Source organism: Corythoichthys intestinalis, chromosome 10, assembly GCF_030265065.1.
Source record: "Corythoichthys intestinalis isolate RoL2023-P3 chromosome 10, ASM3026506v1, whole genome shotgun sequence".
In the NCBI taxonomy this organism is placed as follows: Eukaryota; Metazoa; Chordata; class Actinopteri; order Syngnathiformes; family Syngnathidae; genus Corythoichthys; species Corythoichthys intestinalis.
In genome coordinates this window covers 32155145-32175247 of record NC_080404.1, presented here as the reverse complement: position 1 = coordinate 32175247, position 20103 = coordinate 32155145, and the positions used below count along the sequence as shown (strand labels likewise).

The 20103-nt window shown below is 41.0% G+C and overlaps 1 protein-coding gene across 2 annotated transcripts in view; it reads left to right on the top strand.

The window, feature by feature from the left end:
* The first annotated feature begins 1536 nt into the window (after window positions 1-1536).
* LOC130923341 (inhibitory synaptic factor 2A-like) overlaps window positions 1537-20103 on the top strand; it is a 77814-nt gene continuing 59247 nt past the window's right edge. For both annotated transcript variants that reach the window (XM_057848986.1, XM_057848987.1), the window contains exons 1-2: window positions 1537-1790; window positions 1926-2052. The gene's annotated coding sequence lies outside the window, so the exon portion shown is untranslated. The remainder of the gene's footprint in view (window positions 1791-1925; window positions 2053-20103) is intronic.

Sequence of the window (20103 nt, the reverse complement as noted above, 5' to 3'; positions counted from 1 at the left end):
GCATTTGGATGATCCAGAAGAGGACTTGGAGAATGTGTTATGGTCAGATGAAACCAAAATAGAACTTTTTGGTGGAAACACAGGTTCTCGTGTTTGGAGGAGAAAGAATGCTGAATTGCATCTGAAGAACACCATACCCACTGTGAAGCATGGGGATGGAAACATCATGCTTTAGGGCTGTTTTTCTGCAAAGGGACCAGGACGACTGATCTTTGTAAAGGAAACAAGGAAGTGGGCCGTGTATTGAGAGATTTTGAGTGAAAATCTCCTTCCATCAGCAAGGGCATTGAAGACGAGACGTGGCTGGGTCTTTCAGCATGACAATGATCCCAAACACACAGCCTGGGCAACAAAGGAGTGGCTTCGTAAGAAGCATTTCAAGGTCCTGGAGTAGCCTAGCCAGTCTCCAGATCTCAACCCCAAAGAAAATCTGTGGAGGGAGTTGAAAGTCCGTGTTGCCCAACAACAGCCCCAAAAATTCACTGCTCTAGAGGAGATCTGCATGGAGGAATGGGCCAAAATACCAGCAACAGTGTGTGAAAAGCTTGTGAAGAGTTACAGAAAACGTTTGGCCTCCGTTATTGCCAACAAAGGGTATATAACAAAGTATTGACATGAACTTTTGGTATTGACCAAATACTTATTTTCCACCATGATTTGCAAAAAAATTCTTTAAAAATCAAACAATGTGATTTCTCCCCCCCCCCTGCACATTCTGTCTCTCATGGTTGAGGTTTACCCATGTTGACAATTACAGGCCTCTCTAATATTTTCAAGTGGGAGAACTTGCACAATTAGTGGTTGACTAAATACTTATTTGCCCCATCCTAGATCATATAAAATTGTAGCATTTGACCAGCGTTATATCAGACAGTCAGCATATTTACTTTCAATCAGATTTGTATTTTCTTTGCTTATAATATATTTCTTCTTTCTATTTAACATATTTCTAATTGATTCCGACTACGACCTTAATGAGTTTATCCATTGCTTTTATTGACAGGATTGTACACACTATTAGGCCACAGAGGTAGGCAATGAATTTAGTGGCTGCCTAATAAACATCAGGTGGCTGCAGAATCAATATCAGCCAGCAAGCAGAGCACAAGTACATTTCTCTCTCTCGCCTTGACTCACTGTCTCTATTACTTTCTCACATTATTTAATTCTCCCACTCGTCTCTGAGTCTCATTAAGACTGTCGCTACGCTGGATCCGTTCCTCTTTTGTGACCCCCCACCACCACCACCACTTTCCACCCCGCCCGCGCTTTGTGCTGCACCCGGGCTCAATTCGGCCCCTTTTCAATACCTCTCATAAACAATGTGTCAGATGTATAGATGGGCGGAGGTGGCGGTGGCAGCATGCGAGCGGGTGAGCGGGAGACATCCAATTAAAAGCACAATGCATTATCATTTTTTCGCAGCCCCCCGCAAATCCTCCACCGTCCCCTTCCCTCCCCTCTCCGTCGCCTTCTAAAGCCCCATTCGGATTACATAACAGCTCAGTGTCAAAACATCCAGCCTGTGGAGGACAAGTTAAGGGGGTCTTCACCAGCGATGCGGACCGCCGACTGGACTCTCCCCAGCAGCTTTGATGCCGTCCCCCTCCACTCCTCGACCTCCTCCTCCTCCTCCACATCCACACACCCACCAGCTTGCCCACCCTCTCCCTGCCTTCCTACCTCGCGCATACACACTTACACTCAATCATGAATGCACAGGGATTGCAGCAGCAGCAGCATCAGCAGCACCGCGAGATGGAGATCTCCGCTGTGAGTGTCTGTACCCGGTGAGTGCAGGCGCAAGAGTGTCAGCTTTAGATGTGTGAAGGAGAAAGTCAAAGAGATATCAGAGACTGTCTCATGTCTGCTTAATGCGCTCCCGTAACCTAAAATTTCTGCCGGATGTGCCACAACTATTCCAGCTGTCACTGCACTGGATGCCTCTCTCGGTGGACACAAGCGCGGCGCCCGACGAACGCACGGATGGACACTTGGTACCTGGGAGAGAGGCGCTCGCTTGTCCTTTGCACCTCTGATCTGTGTCTCAAGGTAAGAGTTGTAAATTCTCCTCCACTTGCACATATTTCAATCAGAGCAGGCACCTCTAAAGAACTTATGTGCATGCCATAACTGAGCATGAATTATCATAAAATACTGTCTACTCGTGTTGCGTATGTGTGTGTGGTCTCTATGTGGATGCATTAGATTTGGGAGGGGGCATTTCTGCATCTAGAATCAGTGCCGTTTCTGATTGCAAATGTCCTTTCCCCTCTAATGACAGTTCATTAAAATGCAAGTAGTTGACGCACATGCAGAATTTAATTTCACGTAATCATCAAGTATGCTGTACCTGTGCGAGGACAGAAATATGATGTGAGTTCATTAGTCGGGTCTAATAATTGACTATAGGAATGCTTGTCCTTCATGAGGGAAGACATCAGCTTTTATGAGCTCGGTGACACATTTATATGGAATGACTGATGCGGTCCTCAAGGCGGGCATAAGCAAGATGGTTTCAGGAATATTATGACTGATCAGGCGTAATCCGGAAAGCTCTAGGATTCCGCATCACGTACAAAGCTGCACTTTTATACGCCTCCTCTCTTGTCTCAGTACGTCATAGTTTGCCTGGAATGATGGGAATCACTGAGGGCAAAGCTTTAAGGTGCCAAACGCTCTTGCCTACCTCAGCAGTTTCTTTTTCACTTGTTACATAAATCCAGATACACATCGCACTCCATCATCAGGTTGTGTGCTCATAGCCCAACCCCTTAATACTCAACAGATTCATCAGGGTGATGCACTGTGTGGGTGTGAAAGACACTTCAAACATTAAAAGACATCCACAAAATTAGGTTTAATCCCCAAATGTTCCTCTTCAACTCACCCTACCTGACCTTAATTTTATAAAAGATGTTGACAACACGAAAAGCTCTCTGTAGCCAAAGACTAAGAGATGGTCCAAAAACAATATGATCGAGTGAACATCTGTTCTGCGACTCAAGTAGACCACCTGGTTGACTTTCAGAACAAAACTTCCAATTGAAACCAATTATATTTGGAATGATTTGTTGCGAAAGTCCCAAATGTCGCCATCATAAAACCTTTATTTACTATACGGGTAATGTTTGAACATTTTAGCATGATTAAATGTCATTCAAGCGTAAGATGACATTAAGCATTTTAAAATGAATATAGTAGAAACAATAAAACACTCTCTTAAATGTAATGATGAAATGATAAGGGGTAATAAACATCAATAAACATATCAATTAAGTGTCAACACAAACATAAAACACTGTACATTTTGATCACAAGTGGAAAGCAAATGGCAGCAAGCCAGTCAACGGCTAAAACAAAACGCTAACGTAGGAGTCTACATCTTCACTCACAGCTCCTTGTCAATCAAATACCAAAGACCTTTGTTACACAAAAAAAGCCAGTCAATTCCACCTTTGGCTGTAAGTCCAATTAAGATCTAGTGAACTAAAAACAACACTTTTCATACATTTGCATGGCTACTACTAGGGTTGTTCCGATCATGTTTTTTTTAGCTCCCGATCCGATCCCGATCATTTTAGTTTGAGTATCTGCCGATCCCGATATTTCCCGATCTGACTGCTTTTTTTTTGCTCCCGATTCAATTCCAATCATTCCCGATAATTTTTCCCGATCATATACATTTAGGCAATGCATTAAGAAAAAAATGAATAAAACTCGGACAAATATATACATTCAACATACAGTACATAAGTACTGTATTTGTTTATTATGACAATAAATCCTCAAGATGGCATTTACATTATTAACATTCTTTTTGTGAGAGGGATCCACGGATAAAAAGACTTGTAATTCTTAAAGGATAAATGTGACTTTGTACATTGTGACTAAATATTGCCATCTGGTGTATTTGTTGAGCTTTCAGTAAATGATACTGTAGCCATTTAACTTCTGCCCAAATGCATGATGGGAAGTGCAACCATGACTGTGCGTCGTGGTAGCAATGATATATCTTCTCTAAGTTGGGAAATAACATATGGTGTTAAGAGAATTTATCAACTACTACCTTTATTCCCCACATTGTTTCCCACGATTATTCTAGTCGTTGGGAGAGGGATTGTAAGGCTTTAGCCATTTAAAAATAGGCTCCAAAGGCTGCCAAAATCCACTCGACTCATTTTACGCTGCCTTATAGCTCTATATATTGTATGGGTAAAACGGTGCCATTATAGATTGAACGCGACAATGCGTGAGTGGGTCATGCAGCGCATGCGTTAATTGCGTAAAATATTGTAACGTGATAAATGTAAAAAATATTAATTCTCGCCGTTAACGCCATAAATTTGATAACCCTGCCATAAGCTTAAACTAAAGACTCTGGAAGAGTGTAACACATTATGTCTGTAACGTTAAATACAATTAGAAAACTATTTAATTAAAAAATATATATATATTAAAAAAAGACATGTCCGATATTTTTTGCCGATTCCGATACTTTGAAAATGACGTGATCGGACCCGATCGATCCCAATCGATCGGGACATCTCTAGCTACTACCAGTGATGATTTCTGACTGGTGGGACTCTGGACAAAAGTACTCAGACACTGCAAGAGTCAACTTTCGCTCATTGGTTTCGAGATGACATAAGGTGCTGGCAAAGCACTACATAAAGATCCTCAACTCACACCAACATGTTCTTAGTATTGGTGTGTACAGCAGTGGTCCCAAACCTTTTTTGCACCACTGACCGGTGTAATGTGGGCCTCTTTTCCCTGGACGGGCAATGTGTAGCAGAAAATGACAGTAAATATAAAATAACATGTCGAGGCTAAAAACAAATATTAAGTGCAGGGAAAATGTCACTCAACATACACTGAATCAACCTTTTTTTAACAGTCGGCCAATATCCGTGGTCGCAAGCATAATGAGTTCTTCTCCAATCGTGAAAGGTTTTTAGCTTCAGCAATACGATTCGCCATGAGGTATGATGCTCCCTGTGCATTCACTTTTGTTGCCTTGTTTGCTAGCTTTTAGCCACATATTACCGTAATTTCCCGAATATAAGGCGCACCCATGTGTAACGCGCACCCCACATTTTCTTGTCAAATCTAGGGGAAATTATTGTACCCGTGTATAACGTGCACCCTAATTTTAGCACCAATAAATAAAGAATACAAGAAAACAGAGCCCGTGTACAGATACAGAAATAACATTTTACTGACTGGTGAAACACAGCACAAGCATAGCACATTGTTAGTTCAAAACATTACCGTAAACTGACAATATGTACGGTAACGATATGATTTGACAACTCCAACTTGACAGAATCCAGGAGAAAACAAAACAGATATGACTTTTCTTTTAAAGGCTGCTGTATAACTTGCTCGTTTCATCATGATGAATAAATGTTTCTTCCATGGATTGATACAGTAAAATAAAAGTGAGGACTGAAGTCGGAAATTGGAAAGAGTGCATCGCTGTAGACTGTAACAATAGGAACTATTGTTATTTGGGTTTGAGTTTCCCAAAGGACAGGAAGTCTGTGTTGTGTTACGTTTGTTATGGTCCGAGTTGCCGAGTTCAAGGAACTAAATTCTGTGCTTTATGAAGAGTGAAAAAAGCAGAATTTAACACAGACGAAATTATTCGACCAATCAGAGTGAAGTATTACCGAAACAAAATGGTGACGTCATGTACCGTAATAGTCGGCAACGGATCGCCGCATGTCTCCATCCCTGTACCCGTGTATAATGCGCACCCATGATTTTACAAGTTGATTTGGGGAAAAAAAGCGCATTATATTCAAGAAAATACGGTATGCAGAATAGACTTGGTTGTAGGCTGCTCTTCTGGCTCAGAAGGTCACCTTTTCCCCGTAAAAAAGCTGTCCAAAGACGTTGCCGTCTGCAGGACACAGCCAACAACAGCCAAAGTTACTGTTTACATTGACTGCCGCAGGTGTGCAAACACCCTAGTAATTGCGGCCAACCACTAGATGGCGACGTACACAAATCTTTACTCGGATTATTCAATAGAGTAGACAGGGATATTGAAGTGTCAAGAGCCACAGGCCAGATTGCAGTCGTTAATAAATTATTTATTTCTCTGCAGCCCGGTAGCAAATGCGCCACGGACCGATAACGGTCCGCGGCTCGGTGGTTGGGGATCACTTGTGTACAGTACATGTTTTTGATAAGAGAAAAACACTAAAAGTCAAAAGAATTGCGGCGTTAAGTCTGCCTTTGACTTGGTCTGACAGCAAGTCGAAACGTTATGTGCAAAGTTTGTTTTGGTGTTGTCTTGTGCTTCAACTTTACGTTGTGCAAGCAACAGCAGGACACTAAAAAAACTGCCATTGAGTCCCCTTTTCAGATATATGAGAAAAACGCACAACACCTTCCAAAAGTCCCAGGGGAGGAAAAAAGATTCGTCGTCACTCCCCTTAATGACAACGTGCCGCCTCGCTTACTGTGATTTGTTGGTCCAATTCAATCGAAATCACAGATGATCAGATCTGTCTGTCCAATCCAAGTGAAACTACAGATGATCAGATGTATCTTGTACATGGCGAAAGTCAGGCTGGTTTGAAAGGCTTGTGACAGGCAGAAGAGTTAATTACTCATTAGAGTCCTTCATTGAGAAAATATCAGCTTTGTATTCAGTTAAACAGTTTCACAATGAATAGTAAGTAAGATTATATTGGAACAGGATCATCAGTATTTCATTATTTATAAATTTTGTGAATTATTTGTTTTATTATATCACTGGAGAATCCTATAATGTAAAATTATAGGCACTTTAGCACCAGGAATAGTGGGAAATATTGTTCAAAACAACTTGTTGCTCCACAATTTGCATTAGAAAATTTGGAACATTTCTAATTGTCACGAGCAATATGCTGCAAAACACAGTATAATCCATCAAATTAATCTTTCAGATATACAGTGGTACCTCTACATACGAAGTTAATTTGTTCCAATAAGTCGAAATATCGTATGTCGAGCATGATTTTCCCATTACAATACATTATAATTCGTTCCACAGCCCGAAAACCTACACTAAATCCTGAATAAATACTGCTGGTACTTTTGCAAATAGCAATGACACAGAGCAAAACCAATAAATTATGAATTAAAAATATGAATAATAATATACAGTGGTATGAAAAGGTATCTGAACCTTATGGAATTTGTCACATTTCTGCATAAAATCACCATCAAATGTGATCTGATATTCGTCAAAAACACACAGATGAAAAAAACAGTACCTACTTTAATTAAAACCACCCAAACATTTATAGGTTTTCATATCATAACAAGCCTCCTAAAACTACTGAAATGCAAAGAAAACTGTTTTGGCACAGTTATTTCTATAACACATACAAAAACTGATTTTCATTTAAAATTGTATTTTTTTCAATGATATGCAAAATAAAAGTAAAAAAAACAGCAATAACCCCAACCTCCATCTTCTAATTTTTATTTTCCCTCATTTCCTCACATATTAAATGCCAAATTTCAATTTTAACTACTTAAGATCATAGAATGTATATTAAAATTAGGGCTGTCAAAATTAACGCGTTAACGGGCGGTAATTAATTTTTTAAATTAATCACGTTAAAATATTTAACGCAGTTAACGCACGCGCGGAACGACCCACTCAAGCATTGCCGCGAACAGACTACAATGGCGCCGTTTGAAGTATATTGAGAGCTAAGGGCAGAGACAAGTAAGTGGAGTGGACGCAGGTGTTACCGGCACCCGCCAAGGGGGCCGCTGTTACTTTCAATGTGACCGGCATTGTCAGATTGAGCAGTGAGGAAGAAAGTGGTCGCGCGAGAGAGGGAGCTAGACAGTAGCGAGACTGCGCAGTTAGCGCAGGCTCAAATGCTGCGTCACCCACATGCTTTTGTTTTGTTATTAAAAGTACCCACAAAAAACCATCCAACGCCTCTGGGTGTTTGTATGTATGCCGCAGTCTTCCTCAGGAGAAAATCGGACGAACCGAGCCAACCAACGACAACGAGCCAATATGAATCGCCGGTCAATAGCACTACCAATTACCAAGAAGGGCGAATTGGTAACGCAGGCATTTATTGGAGCCGCGCTATTTATTGGAAATAGCGGTAGCATCTCTTCCAAGACTGTTATAACTATTGTGGCAAGCGACGTGGGGAAGATTTACAGGAGATGATCTTTTCTTAACACCATGTATTGTACTCAACGCAGAGAAGATATACCATTTGGTAAATGGTAAATGGTGTTATACTTATATAGCGCTTTTCCACCTTTCAAGGTTCTCAAAGCGCTTTACATTTACAGCAACCACTGTGACTCATGGTTGTTCAAATTCCCATCATGCATTTGGGCAGTTAAGAACATTTAAGTCGCTACAGTATCATTTAGTGAAAGCACAACAAAAATAATATTCCTATCTCTCAAAAATAAAATAATGTTCACAAAAAGAAAAGCGCTCAATGCAAAGAGATCTGGCATTCCCAATCAAAATAGCTATGCAAAATAACACTCTATTCAAACATTAAGTTTAGCTCAACAAATACACTAGATGGCAATATTTAGTCACAATATACAAACTATCAAAATTACTATAACTTGTACTCACATTTATCTTTTAAGAATTACAAGTCTTTCTATCCGTGAATCCCTTTCACAGAATGTTAATGTTAATGCCGTCTTGTGGATTTATTGTTATAATAAACAAATACAGTACTTATGTACAGTATGTTGAATGTATATATCCATCTTGTCTTATCTTTCCATTCCAACAATAATTTACAGAAAAATATGGCATATTTTAGAGATGGTTTGAATTGCGATTAATTGCGATTACAGTGCCTTGCAAAAGTATTCGGCCCCCTTGAACCTTGCAACCTTACGCCACATTTCAGGCTTCAAACATAAAGATATAAAATTTTAATTTTTTGTCAAGAATCATCAACAAGTGGGACACAATCGTGAAGTGGAACAAAATTTATTGGATAATTTAAACTTTTTTAACAAATAAAAAACTGAAAAGTGGGGCGTGCAATATTATTCGGCCCCCTTGCGTTAATACTTTGTAGCGCCACCTTTTGCTCCAATTACAGCTGCAAGTCGCTTGGGGTATGTTTCTATCAGTTTTGCACATCGAGAGACTGACATTCTTGCCCATTCTTCCTTGCAAAACAGCTCGAGCTCAGTGAGGTTGCATAGAGTGTTTGTGAACAGCAGTCTTCAGCTCTTTCCACAGATTCTCGATTGGATTCAGGTCTGGACTTTGACTTGGCCATTCTAACACCTGGATACGTTTATTTTTTAACCATTCCATTGTACATTTGGCTTTATGTTTTGGATCATTGTTTTGGAAGATAAATCTCCGTCCCAGTCTCAGGTCTTGTGCAGGTACCAACAGGTTTTCTTCCAGAATGTTCCTGTATTTGACTGCATCCATCTTCCCGTCAATTTTAACCATCTTCCCTGTCCCTGCTGAAGAAAAGCAGGCCCAAACCATGATGCTGCCACTACCATGTTTGACAGTGGGGATGGTGTGTTCAGGGTGATGAGCTGTGTTGCTTTTACGCCAAACATATCATTTTGCATTGTGGCCAAAAAGTTCAATTTTGGTTTCATCTGACCAGAGCACCTTCTTCCACATGTTTGGTGTGTCTCCCAGGTGGCTTGTGGCAAACTTTAAACGAGACTTTTTATGGATATCTTTGAGAAATGGCTTTCTTCTTGCCACTCTTCCATAAAGGCCAGATTTGTGCAGTGTACGACTGATTGTTGTCCTATGGACAGACTCTCCCACCTCAGCTGTAGATCTCTGCAGTTCATCCAGAGTGATCATGGGCCTCTTGGCTGCATCTCTGATCAGTTTTCTCCTTGTTTGAGAAGAAAGTTTGGAAGGACGGCCGGGTCTTGGTAGATTTGCAGTGGTCTGATGCTCCTTCCATTTCAATATGATGGCTTGCACAGTGCTCCTTGAGATGTTTAAAGCTTGGGAAATCTTTTTGTATCCAAATCCAGCTTTAAACTTCTCCGCAACAGTATCTCGGACCTGCCTGGTGTGTTCCTTGGTTTTCATAATGCTCTCTGCACTTTAAACAGAACCCGGAGACTATCACAGAGCAGGTGTATTTATACGGAGACTTGATTACACACAGGTGGATTCTATTTATCATCATCGGTCATTTAGGACAACATTGGATCATTCAGAGATCCTCACTGAACTTCTGGAGTGAGTTTGCTGCACTGAAAGTAAAGGGGCCGAATAATATTGCACGCCCCACTTTTCAGTTTTTTATTTGTTAAAAAAGTTTAAATTATCCAATAAATGTTGTTCCACTTCACGATTGTGTCCCACTTGTTGTTGATTCTTGACAAAAAAATTAAATTTCATATCTTTATGTTTGAAGCCTGAAATGTGGCGAAAGGTTGCAAGATTCAAGGGGGCCGAATACTTTTGCAAGGCACTGTAATTACGATCAATTAATTTTTAAGCTGTGACAGCCCTAGTTAAAATTGAAGTTAATGTAAACATTTACTTTTACTTTCTTTTTTTTTCCTTTTTTTTTTAATAATAATAAAGATATAGGTAACACACATTCAGAAAAATAAGTACAAATGAATGCAGAGTGAAATGGAATATATTTTGAAGATCGCGCAAACATTGACTTTTTTAAATCATAAGGAAATGAATAAGTACTAACCTAACATAACCTAACATACACGTGCTGTGCAAAGGTTTTAGGCAGGACACCTGCCTAAAACTTTTGCACAGTACTGTATATATATATTTTTTAATTATTAAATTTATTAGGATCATGGAAGCTTCCACTTGGGGAAAATTTATACATACAGTATATCCTGTATATACATAATATAATAAAAATATTACAGTACTGTGCAAAAGTTTTAGGCAGGTGTCCTGCCTAAAACTTTTGCACAGTACTGTAAATGAACAAATATAATTTCAAAGTGCACATTGACAGCTAAGATGTTCTGAACCTCACCATCAGAGCAAATAAAACTAAACATGATAAATAAGCCTCCTCAACTCTTTCCCTGCTCTTAAAGGTTTGATCTATTTTCTGTTGTATTGCCCTTTTTTTGTTGCATCAATTCACCACTTTTTTTTTTCCGCTGTTCCAGAAAACATGCACATTTGAACCAATCAGAGCTAACTATCTCTGCTGATCACATGTCAGAATGTCAGCCAATTGAACGGATAAATGAGTCCAGGCGTTTTTCTTTGCACATGCATTTGCACATTGACGTCACTCATCATTGTCACACTCAGATAACTGCAGCAGCTGGGGAAACCTCCATCCCGTCCGTAGAATAAAATAAATATAGGTGGAAACGGATTACGCTAAACAAGCACTTTATTATGCTTGTTAATACTTGTGTATGTAAATCTGATGTTGGTAGATTGTTTTCTTTATGGAGATGAAATGCATGTGTGGCAGCTTAGCACATTTTTTTTTTACATAGCGTTTTGACAGTTGCCATAATATTTTGGGAATCAAAGCACCGTGTACCAGAACAGCATTCTGGCCCTGAATCTTATACCGGAACTGCGTTTCTGCCCTGAATCTTATACTGGAACTACGATCCTGACCGTTCTGGCCGACTTTCATCCCTGGTTTTAAGGCATTTGACTATATTTTACTCTGAACATCACTGGCTCTGCACATAATCTATAATAACACTGCAGACAAAGTATTATAGATTCTGTGTGTACGTGAGCCCAAATCTGACTCTATATCACACAACAGTTTCACAACCTTATGGGGTGTTAGAGTTTGTCCTTTACGGTGTTCTTGTGAAGATGTCGTTGGTGCAATGTCACACTCTGAAATGTATGCAAGAAAACCTTCTGCATGCACAATGACTACACCGCATGCAGCGCACAATGCATGAGCTGGGGTGGGCAGTAGGATGTTGGGGGTTTCACACAACCTGCAATATTGTGAATCGTGTACGGCACACCCTAGTGTCTTCACTGATGACGCAGTAGCAGGTCCCAGTGTAGGATGAGGTGCTGTAATGGCATTACTTAAGACGTTAATGAGATGAGGCTAGACCGAGTTATCCTATGTAAATATCAATATAGGCCGGCGAGAATGTAAGGCGATATGAGCTAAGCTGTCTCTTTTTCTTCATGGCTAGAGACTGGGCTTAAATTGTGAGTCAGCAACTTTCGCAACTCCTTTTGCATAGAAAAGAGAAACCACTCAATTGGCATTCCTTTGACAGAGTTGACACAACATAGTAGTCATAATAAATCAATCACCACGCCAGAGCCGAAGTTGTATATCTTTAACCATCATACGATTTTGCATGAAGGAGCGAGGGGCAATAGGAACAGACAACACGGTCTGCCAGCGGACATAAGGAGATTTCAGAGGATTACTTTTGCAATTTTAGAGTCAATGCATTATTCATAATCCTTTGGATAGCTGAGGCCAAATCAGGGAAGGACCTCGGGTCATTAACAGAGATATAGCTTGCTCAGGGAGGAGGAGGAGCAAGATCTGGAAAAGGAGGAGAAAAGAGGCGACATGGATATTCCCGTCTAACTGTGTGGGATTTGTACATCACTTAAGTGTTTTAAGAAGAGATTTTTTTCAATTCCTTTTGTGTGATTACAACTTGGCTCCGATGCATGATTTTTAAGGCTACATGAGACACTTTGCGTTCAGAGCCGACCGGTGCCAACTTGATTACCCCTTAAGTGGTGTGAGATTTGCATTTTTTTTTGCTAATGAAATTGTGGACTCCCATGTGGAATCAAGCTCATAGAGTATCTTCTATATCCAAAATTGCTTCTGACAAGCAACCGATTCTGAAATCAAAGTGCACGTCAGGCAGTGCTTTTGAACAAATACCAACCGCCCGAAACAATAATAGCACCTGCTGATTTTGTTTATGGAAACAACACTGTGTGAACTCACAAGACAGCTAAGTAGATTGTTTGCACATATAAAGGATGGGAAAGAGGTATTGTGGAATGATCAACCAAGTGCATTGCAGTGATTTAAAACTCAAAAGATGAAACAGTTTACTCTAAATATATTGTGTCCTGTGTCCTACGCACATGATAGTTCACTGCGGACAGTCTGCAAGGTGAATTGGTGAATTGAAATGGCGAAGACTAGGGATGTCCCCGATCCGATCACATGATCGGAAATCGGGCCAATCGGGCCATTTCTCAGAGGATCGGAATTGGGTAAACAGGATCGGGTTTTTAGTTTAAAAAAAACAACAACAACCCCCCCCCCCACACACAAATTTATGTTGTATATTCCGTATCACTCCCAGAAGAAGCGGAAGAACAAGTACTGTAAACAGAGCACAAACAGAGAACTGAAAACAGAATAGGAGAAACTTCTGGAAAGGAGAACCTTCTGGAAGCTAGCGCGGAAACTTAATGTATAGCTGCTAAAGTGGTAGTGTCTGCTGTGGTGAATATTTTACTATTGAACGGGGAGAGTGCAACAGCAACTTGCTGTATGTATACGTATAATTATAATGTAAAGTGTAATGTTAACGTATAATATGTATACCAGGGGTCGCGTTAACCGAATATTTTCCGTCGTTGACCGGTTTTTTAAAACGGTGACGGAAAAAACTGAAGTCCGTCCGTCATTTTGACAGGTTGCAATTCACACCCCAGACCACAGGGTGGTGAGTGAGCATATTAATTAGCTGTTGTCTCTCTTAATGCATGACGTCGTTGGCTCTTCTGTCAGAATATTGTAGCGTCACCGGGGTCTGGCGGCGGCACCGTGATTGACACATCAACGCGAGGTTCTTATTGGTGCACCCGGTGTGCCAGCGCGTCATCCAATTGGTGGACTAGATTGCTGCCTGTGTATAGACCCCAATCACATGACGTCACAACTCCGCCCCCCTGACTGGAGCCGCCATATTACCGCTACGTACATGCCTCCTATTACGGCGTGTTTTTCTGCTCGTTAACATTAATAATCAAAATGGTGAAGGCGTGTGTGGCGGTTGGTTTCTGTAACAGAGAAGATAGACGGAGAGACTTGAAGTTCTACCATATTCTGAGAGACCCGAAGAGGAGAGCGAGATGGACTGCTGTAATTCGACAAGAAATCTGGGCACCAAACAATCACCGCAGACTATGTTGTAGTCATTTTATATCTGGTAAGATGCATTTAATATATATTTAGAAGATTTTGGGCTGACAACCACAATTAAGATCATTGTGTGACGTTGGTGATTGGGGTCTATATAGTTGCCTCTTTTTCTGTGGGGGCGGAGTTGTTGTTTTGTTGGTGTTGTTGGCGGTAAGCAGAGTAAAAAGAGGGAGAAAAATACCACGACTTCCGTGTCTAATTTTTCGCCGCCAAGCAAGCGTGACAATATTAATTAAAAATGAATGAAAACAAAATACTATTGAATATGTCATCACTATCATTTTAAAAATTTAAGTGACGGGTAAAAATAGATTATGACCATTTTTTTATGACCCTGTCAGTCAAAATGACAGACAACGAAAATGTCTAGCGCAACCTCTGATGTATACGTATATACAGTAGGTGGCACAGTGGCAGAGTGGTTAGCACATCCACCTTACAGTTCTGAGATCAAGGGTAGTAGGCAGAGGTATGTCCATAGGTATGAGTGAGTGCATGAATGGTTGTTTGTCCCATTGCGCCCTGTGATTGGCTGGCAACTAATTCAGGGTGTAACCTGCCTACTGCTTGTAGTTAGCTGGGATAGGCTCCAGCACCTCCGCGACCCTCGTAAGGATACATACACACACACATATATACAGTGGGGAGAACAAGTATTTGATACACTGCCAATGGGAAAACCCATTGGCAGTGTATCAAATACTTGTTCTCCCCACTGTACTGCACATATATATTCACATATATATATATATATTTTTTTTCTTTTCTTTTTTTTTTTTTTTTTTTAATCATGTGATTCTTCTCTAATTTGTGTATTTAACAGCACCTGTTACTTACCTGTGGCACATAACAGGTGATGGCAATAACTAAATCACACTTGCAGCCAGTTAAAATGGGATTAAAGTTGACTCAACCTCTGTCCTGTGCCGTTGTTTGTATCACATTGAGCATGGAGAAAAGAAAGAAGACCAAAGAACTGTCTGTGGACTTGAGAAGCAAAATTGTAGGGAAGCATTGGCAATCTCAAGGCTACAAGTCCATCTCCAAAGACCTGAATGTTCATGTGTCTACCGTGCACAGTGTCATCAATAAGTTTAAGGTACAAAAGGTACAACAATGTCAACCTGTACTATCCGTCGGTGTCTAAATGAAAAGGGACTCTATGGAAGGATACCCAGGAAGACCCCACTTTTTTGCCAAAACTTACCTGAGAAAGCCAAAAATGTTTTGGAAGAATGTTTTCTGGTCAGATGAGGGACTGGTCAGATGAGAGAAAAGTAGAGTTTTTTGGGAAAAGGCATCAACATAAAGTTTACAGGGGGAAAAAAAACGAAGCCTTCAAAGAAAAGAACACGGTCCCTCCGGTCAAACATGGCATGTTTGATGTTTTGGGGTTGCTTTGCTGCCTCTGGCACTGGACTGAGAATGCAGTATACACTGCTCGCAAAAATTAAAGGAACCCTTTGTTCCTTTGGTTTATGTGAGCAGTGTACACTAACTCATTTGCTCCCAAAAACGTATAGATATATATATTTTTTTTAATTGTTTCAGTGTCCCAGAAGTATAGTCTTTTACGTTTTTTTTCACAAGAGACATCTCTAGGTTCTGATGCAACCTAGCTCCAAAGTACAATGCTGAAAATCCATTTTAAAGCAATAAAACGGGCCACTGGAGGGCAATAGCGCATTTTGTAAGACCCACAACCCGATTCAACGGAACGAATGGCCGGGCTGCACGGCCGAGGCGCTGGCAGAAGACGACCGAATGGACAACCAGGACGCCAGGCGCGGGAAGTCCAAGCAGGACGACCAGGACCACCAGTGCAGCGGACGATGCCTTTGAGTCTGTGCTGCTCGCCAAGTAGAGCCTGCGCCGCCGTGCTTGGCCGCTCGCGTCCCCCGCTACTCTCCAGTGTCCCGCGACTCAGCCGGAAACGCGCACGGCCAAACCAGTTCCCCCCCAGAAACACAACATGCCCCACGCAAGTTCACTAGGCGAACTCTGCCACGAGGCAGTGGTCACCACAAAAGAAAGACTCAAAAAAATCCATCTTGATGAGACAGACGGCGATTGTTGTGTATTTGTTACACTTATAAATATTGGAATGATCGGGCCGTCGTGGATGAACACCGTGTAGCACACGTCTTTAATCTCACTACTTTGCGCTGTGCCGCACGCATCAAACATATACATATGTTCCCCGCAGACCCGCACATAACATGTCAAACAAGGATGTGCTTCCTAGGGCGAACCAATCGAGCTAGGATGACATAGATCAGCGGTCTCAAACCGACTCCACAAAGGGCCGCAGTGGGTCCTGGTTTTTGTTCCAACATCCAGCACAAACAGTTCAACCAATGAGGTTTCTACTAACATAAGCAGCACCTGATTGCAATCAACTGATTACACTTGTAAGAAACCAGATTGGTGAAAAGGTATTTGTCTCGTTTGGTTGGAATGAAATCCAGTACCCCCTGCGGCCCTTTGAGGACCGGTTTGAGACCACTGACATAGATCATCCTATCAATATATTACAGCAATGAGGGAAAAGTTTACCCCAGCTGTCACGGCCACAACAGAGTCATCTCTCAGTTCAATAGTTTAGTTATTGTAGTGGCAAACTTGGAAAAGTCGATGCGGACCAAAGTGCGACCAGGAAACGGAAGTGGAGTGAAGGGTTTTTATTGAACAATGGCTATGGCTGTGGTTGCGGCTGTGGCTCAGGCTGTGGCTGCGAGGGCTTGGAGGGTGGGTGTCCTGATGGCAAAAAACAAGATTAGTCAAGAGTTCAATGAACGATCGTCAAAAACTACAGGCTAGTTGGCCGATGTACCAATTGTCACTGACGGAACCATCTGGCACCTGCTTGCTGCCCAGGCAGCGCCTTATAAGCAGTGTTGATTGCGATGAGCTGCAGGTGCACTCCCAGGTCTGCCACACCCAGCCTGCCAAGGTTGAACTCATGCCACATAACAGGAAGTGTAACAACAATAAAAGCCAGTAGAGGGGAGTGTGGGCTAGGACCACCACAGTTATGTGTAAATAAATTGTTACTTTGCTGTCAAAAGCTCTATTTGTCTTGTTGTTTATGTTATTGAAAGGTGGAAAAGCACTATATAAGTATAACACCATTTACCATTTACCATTTTGTAGAAGGAAAACATTATTCAGATGTTTGGGATGTCACAAAAGCATAAATAGCTGTGTTAAAGTCAAAGTTATATTTGAGATGTATGCTTTTACATAAAGCTCAATTTCTCTGTTTTTTCATCAGAAATTGGAAAATTTTCTCAAACTAAGCAATATTCTAATGCTGATTTCTAAAGCATGGAAAAAGATATGAACTAACTTTTTTTCCTGCTGAAAGAAGAGAGTCTAATCTTTCTTTTGGTGGGTTCCATGTTTATATAGCAATAGAACTGAATTTTCTGTAGGTCTTGCAAAATCAGTCAAAAGCCAGTAAAACGGCCGGGAGCAAAGGGGATTGCACCGGTGAAAATGGCTGGGAGTGAATGAGTTAATAAAATCGCCCCCCCGGTATCGGATCAGGACTCCGTATCAACAGATTCTCAAAATCAGGTGACTCAGGTGCAAAAATATACGATCAAATAAATCCCTAGCGAAGACTTTGAATTGAAGAATATGTGCTCCTATTTTACAAAAGGCAAATCGGAGAAACATTAAGAGCTGTCCTTTTAGCAAGTCAATCTGCATGTACACATCATGGAAGTGTTTTCATTAAACCTGTTTTTGAGTTTCTGTCAGAGTTTGACGGATAATCATATCATCATATCAGGCATTAAAGGGGCCGTTTACATGGTGACTCTCCGAGAATACGAAAAATTTCAAATTTGCATTTGCGTCTCCATTTGAACAATGTCGCAATTCCGCATAAAAACGATGTAGTATTCATGCCAGGCCCTAGGGGGCAGTGCAGATTTACAGAGCGACAGAGAATGATGCACTTTGACCCCACCAAGCTCCCTAAACCCAGAAAAAAATATGCCCGCCCACTGGAAGCAATGTTATTTTTCTTTTGTTCAAAAAGGCACAAAAATTGAAACATTCAACATATTTAATTTAAAAATATTATTAAAACAGTAAATTAAAGCCGACATTCCGCCATATTTACTGTTTTTAATGTTTAGTAGCACCGCTGCGCACGCCCAATGTGAGGTGTACGAGTGCTGACGTTAACGGCGCTGTCTTGCGCCGCAGGAGCCTTTGATATGCATGCCGAGGAAGCCCCCCTCAACCCCCCACATTCGGATTCTTCCACTTTGGAGGCAGGATTCAGAATTTTTTGTCTTCGCCGACATCATATGCACGCGAGGCGAGTCCGCTACTCAGTCATTGCGTCTTTGTGTCGCAGAGTCGCCATGTAAACTGCCCCAAAGACATTTAAACAGAATTCTGAGATTTTCTTTGTAAATACACAATACAAGTGATAAGATAAATGCAGAAAACATGCAGAGTGTGTGTACTATGTAGTATGGAATTGTGGAGTATTGCAAGATTTGGATTTGAACAGCAATAAATTATTCCTATCTCTTTATAAAATGATGTCTTCTCGACTAACTACTTTTGACCACATGGCGCGGAATGTACATCTTATAATTCAAAGCGTAACTGTGTGTGTGTGACGACGGTAAACAAGCAATGCTTGGTTGGAATCCAAATGTCTATTTGAGCAAAGCATTTTAAGGTTCATTACATATAACCTCAAAGACAAAACTCTAATTTGCAATTGTACTTCATTATACTTTGCTAACATTGACAAATTAAAAGTACAAACATTCTTCATGTTTATATAAAGGAAATAAACCAATTTACAAGCACAGGTTGTGATTCTATTTGCTTTACAAACTTCTGTGATAGTGCGCCCTCATTTACTTTCCAGTCGTGCGTCAAATTATTTACTTTGACTGCATTAAAAAGGATCAGGACGTGCTCTGTAGCCTTTCGAGTTTAAGGTCAGATCAGACAGATTTGTGATGGACGAGTGCTGAGTTTATATTTGGCATCACAGTCGATCACTTTGCTCAATACAGCTGAGACTGGATGTCTCTGCATGATGACAGTAATGTTGCCCAGGGGATCTCCAGAACCTACAGGTGGACACCGATAAACGAGCTCAATCCATACCTAGACGTGTTTGGACTTCTGCTGCTATGTGGTCTATCCCCTGCTGTAGCAATATTATTTTTCCAAGACATATATTGCCTCAAGCTATCATTTAATCCCAAGTGCGTGATATGAAAATACTATTTGGTGACCCCCATTAGCAAAAAATGCCGCAATATACAATAGGACAGATATAGGTATGACAAAAAAAGTGGATAATACAGTGCTTATGGGCACTATGACGTACAGCAGAGAATATAAGCGCACTCGTCGATAAGCGCACTCATCGATATAAATAACATTAACGCAAAATGTCACAGAAAAGCATTAGTGTTCCCTAACACACTCAGCAGCCCAATATACTATGTGTGAACAAATGTTAAGGTGAGAATGAGCTGCATAAGAAGACTCCACCCAGCACTAACTGAGCCCTAAACACCAACTAAACAGAAATATGAGGGCTTGTGTTTTATCATTGCGGCAGTACTGCATTTATATGGAGAGGGGGAAAAAATCCCATGCAGGTCTAGTGGAGAGCAATAAAACTGCTTTGCAGCAAAGCACACAGGGACCACGTGAACATTAACAATCAGAGCACTCGGAGAGCTCAGACTGCCGCCAAGATCAATGCCAGATAGTGCAAGATTTCACGCTCGCAGCTTAGTGAGTACTAATACTGTATGTAAGAGAAACAATGGAGAAGGCGCAAGACTTTCTATTGGTTAATTTGGTTCTGGTACTAAAAAGGGGAAAAAAAGCCTTTTGTGAAAAGTCATAGATTGCGGGCTGTGATATCAGCTGATAGCTG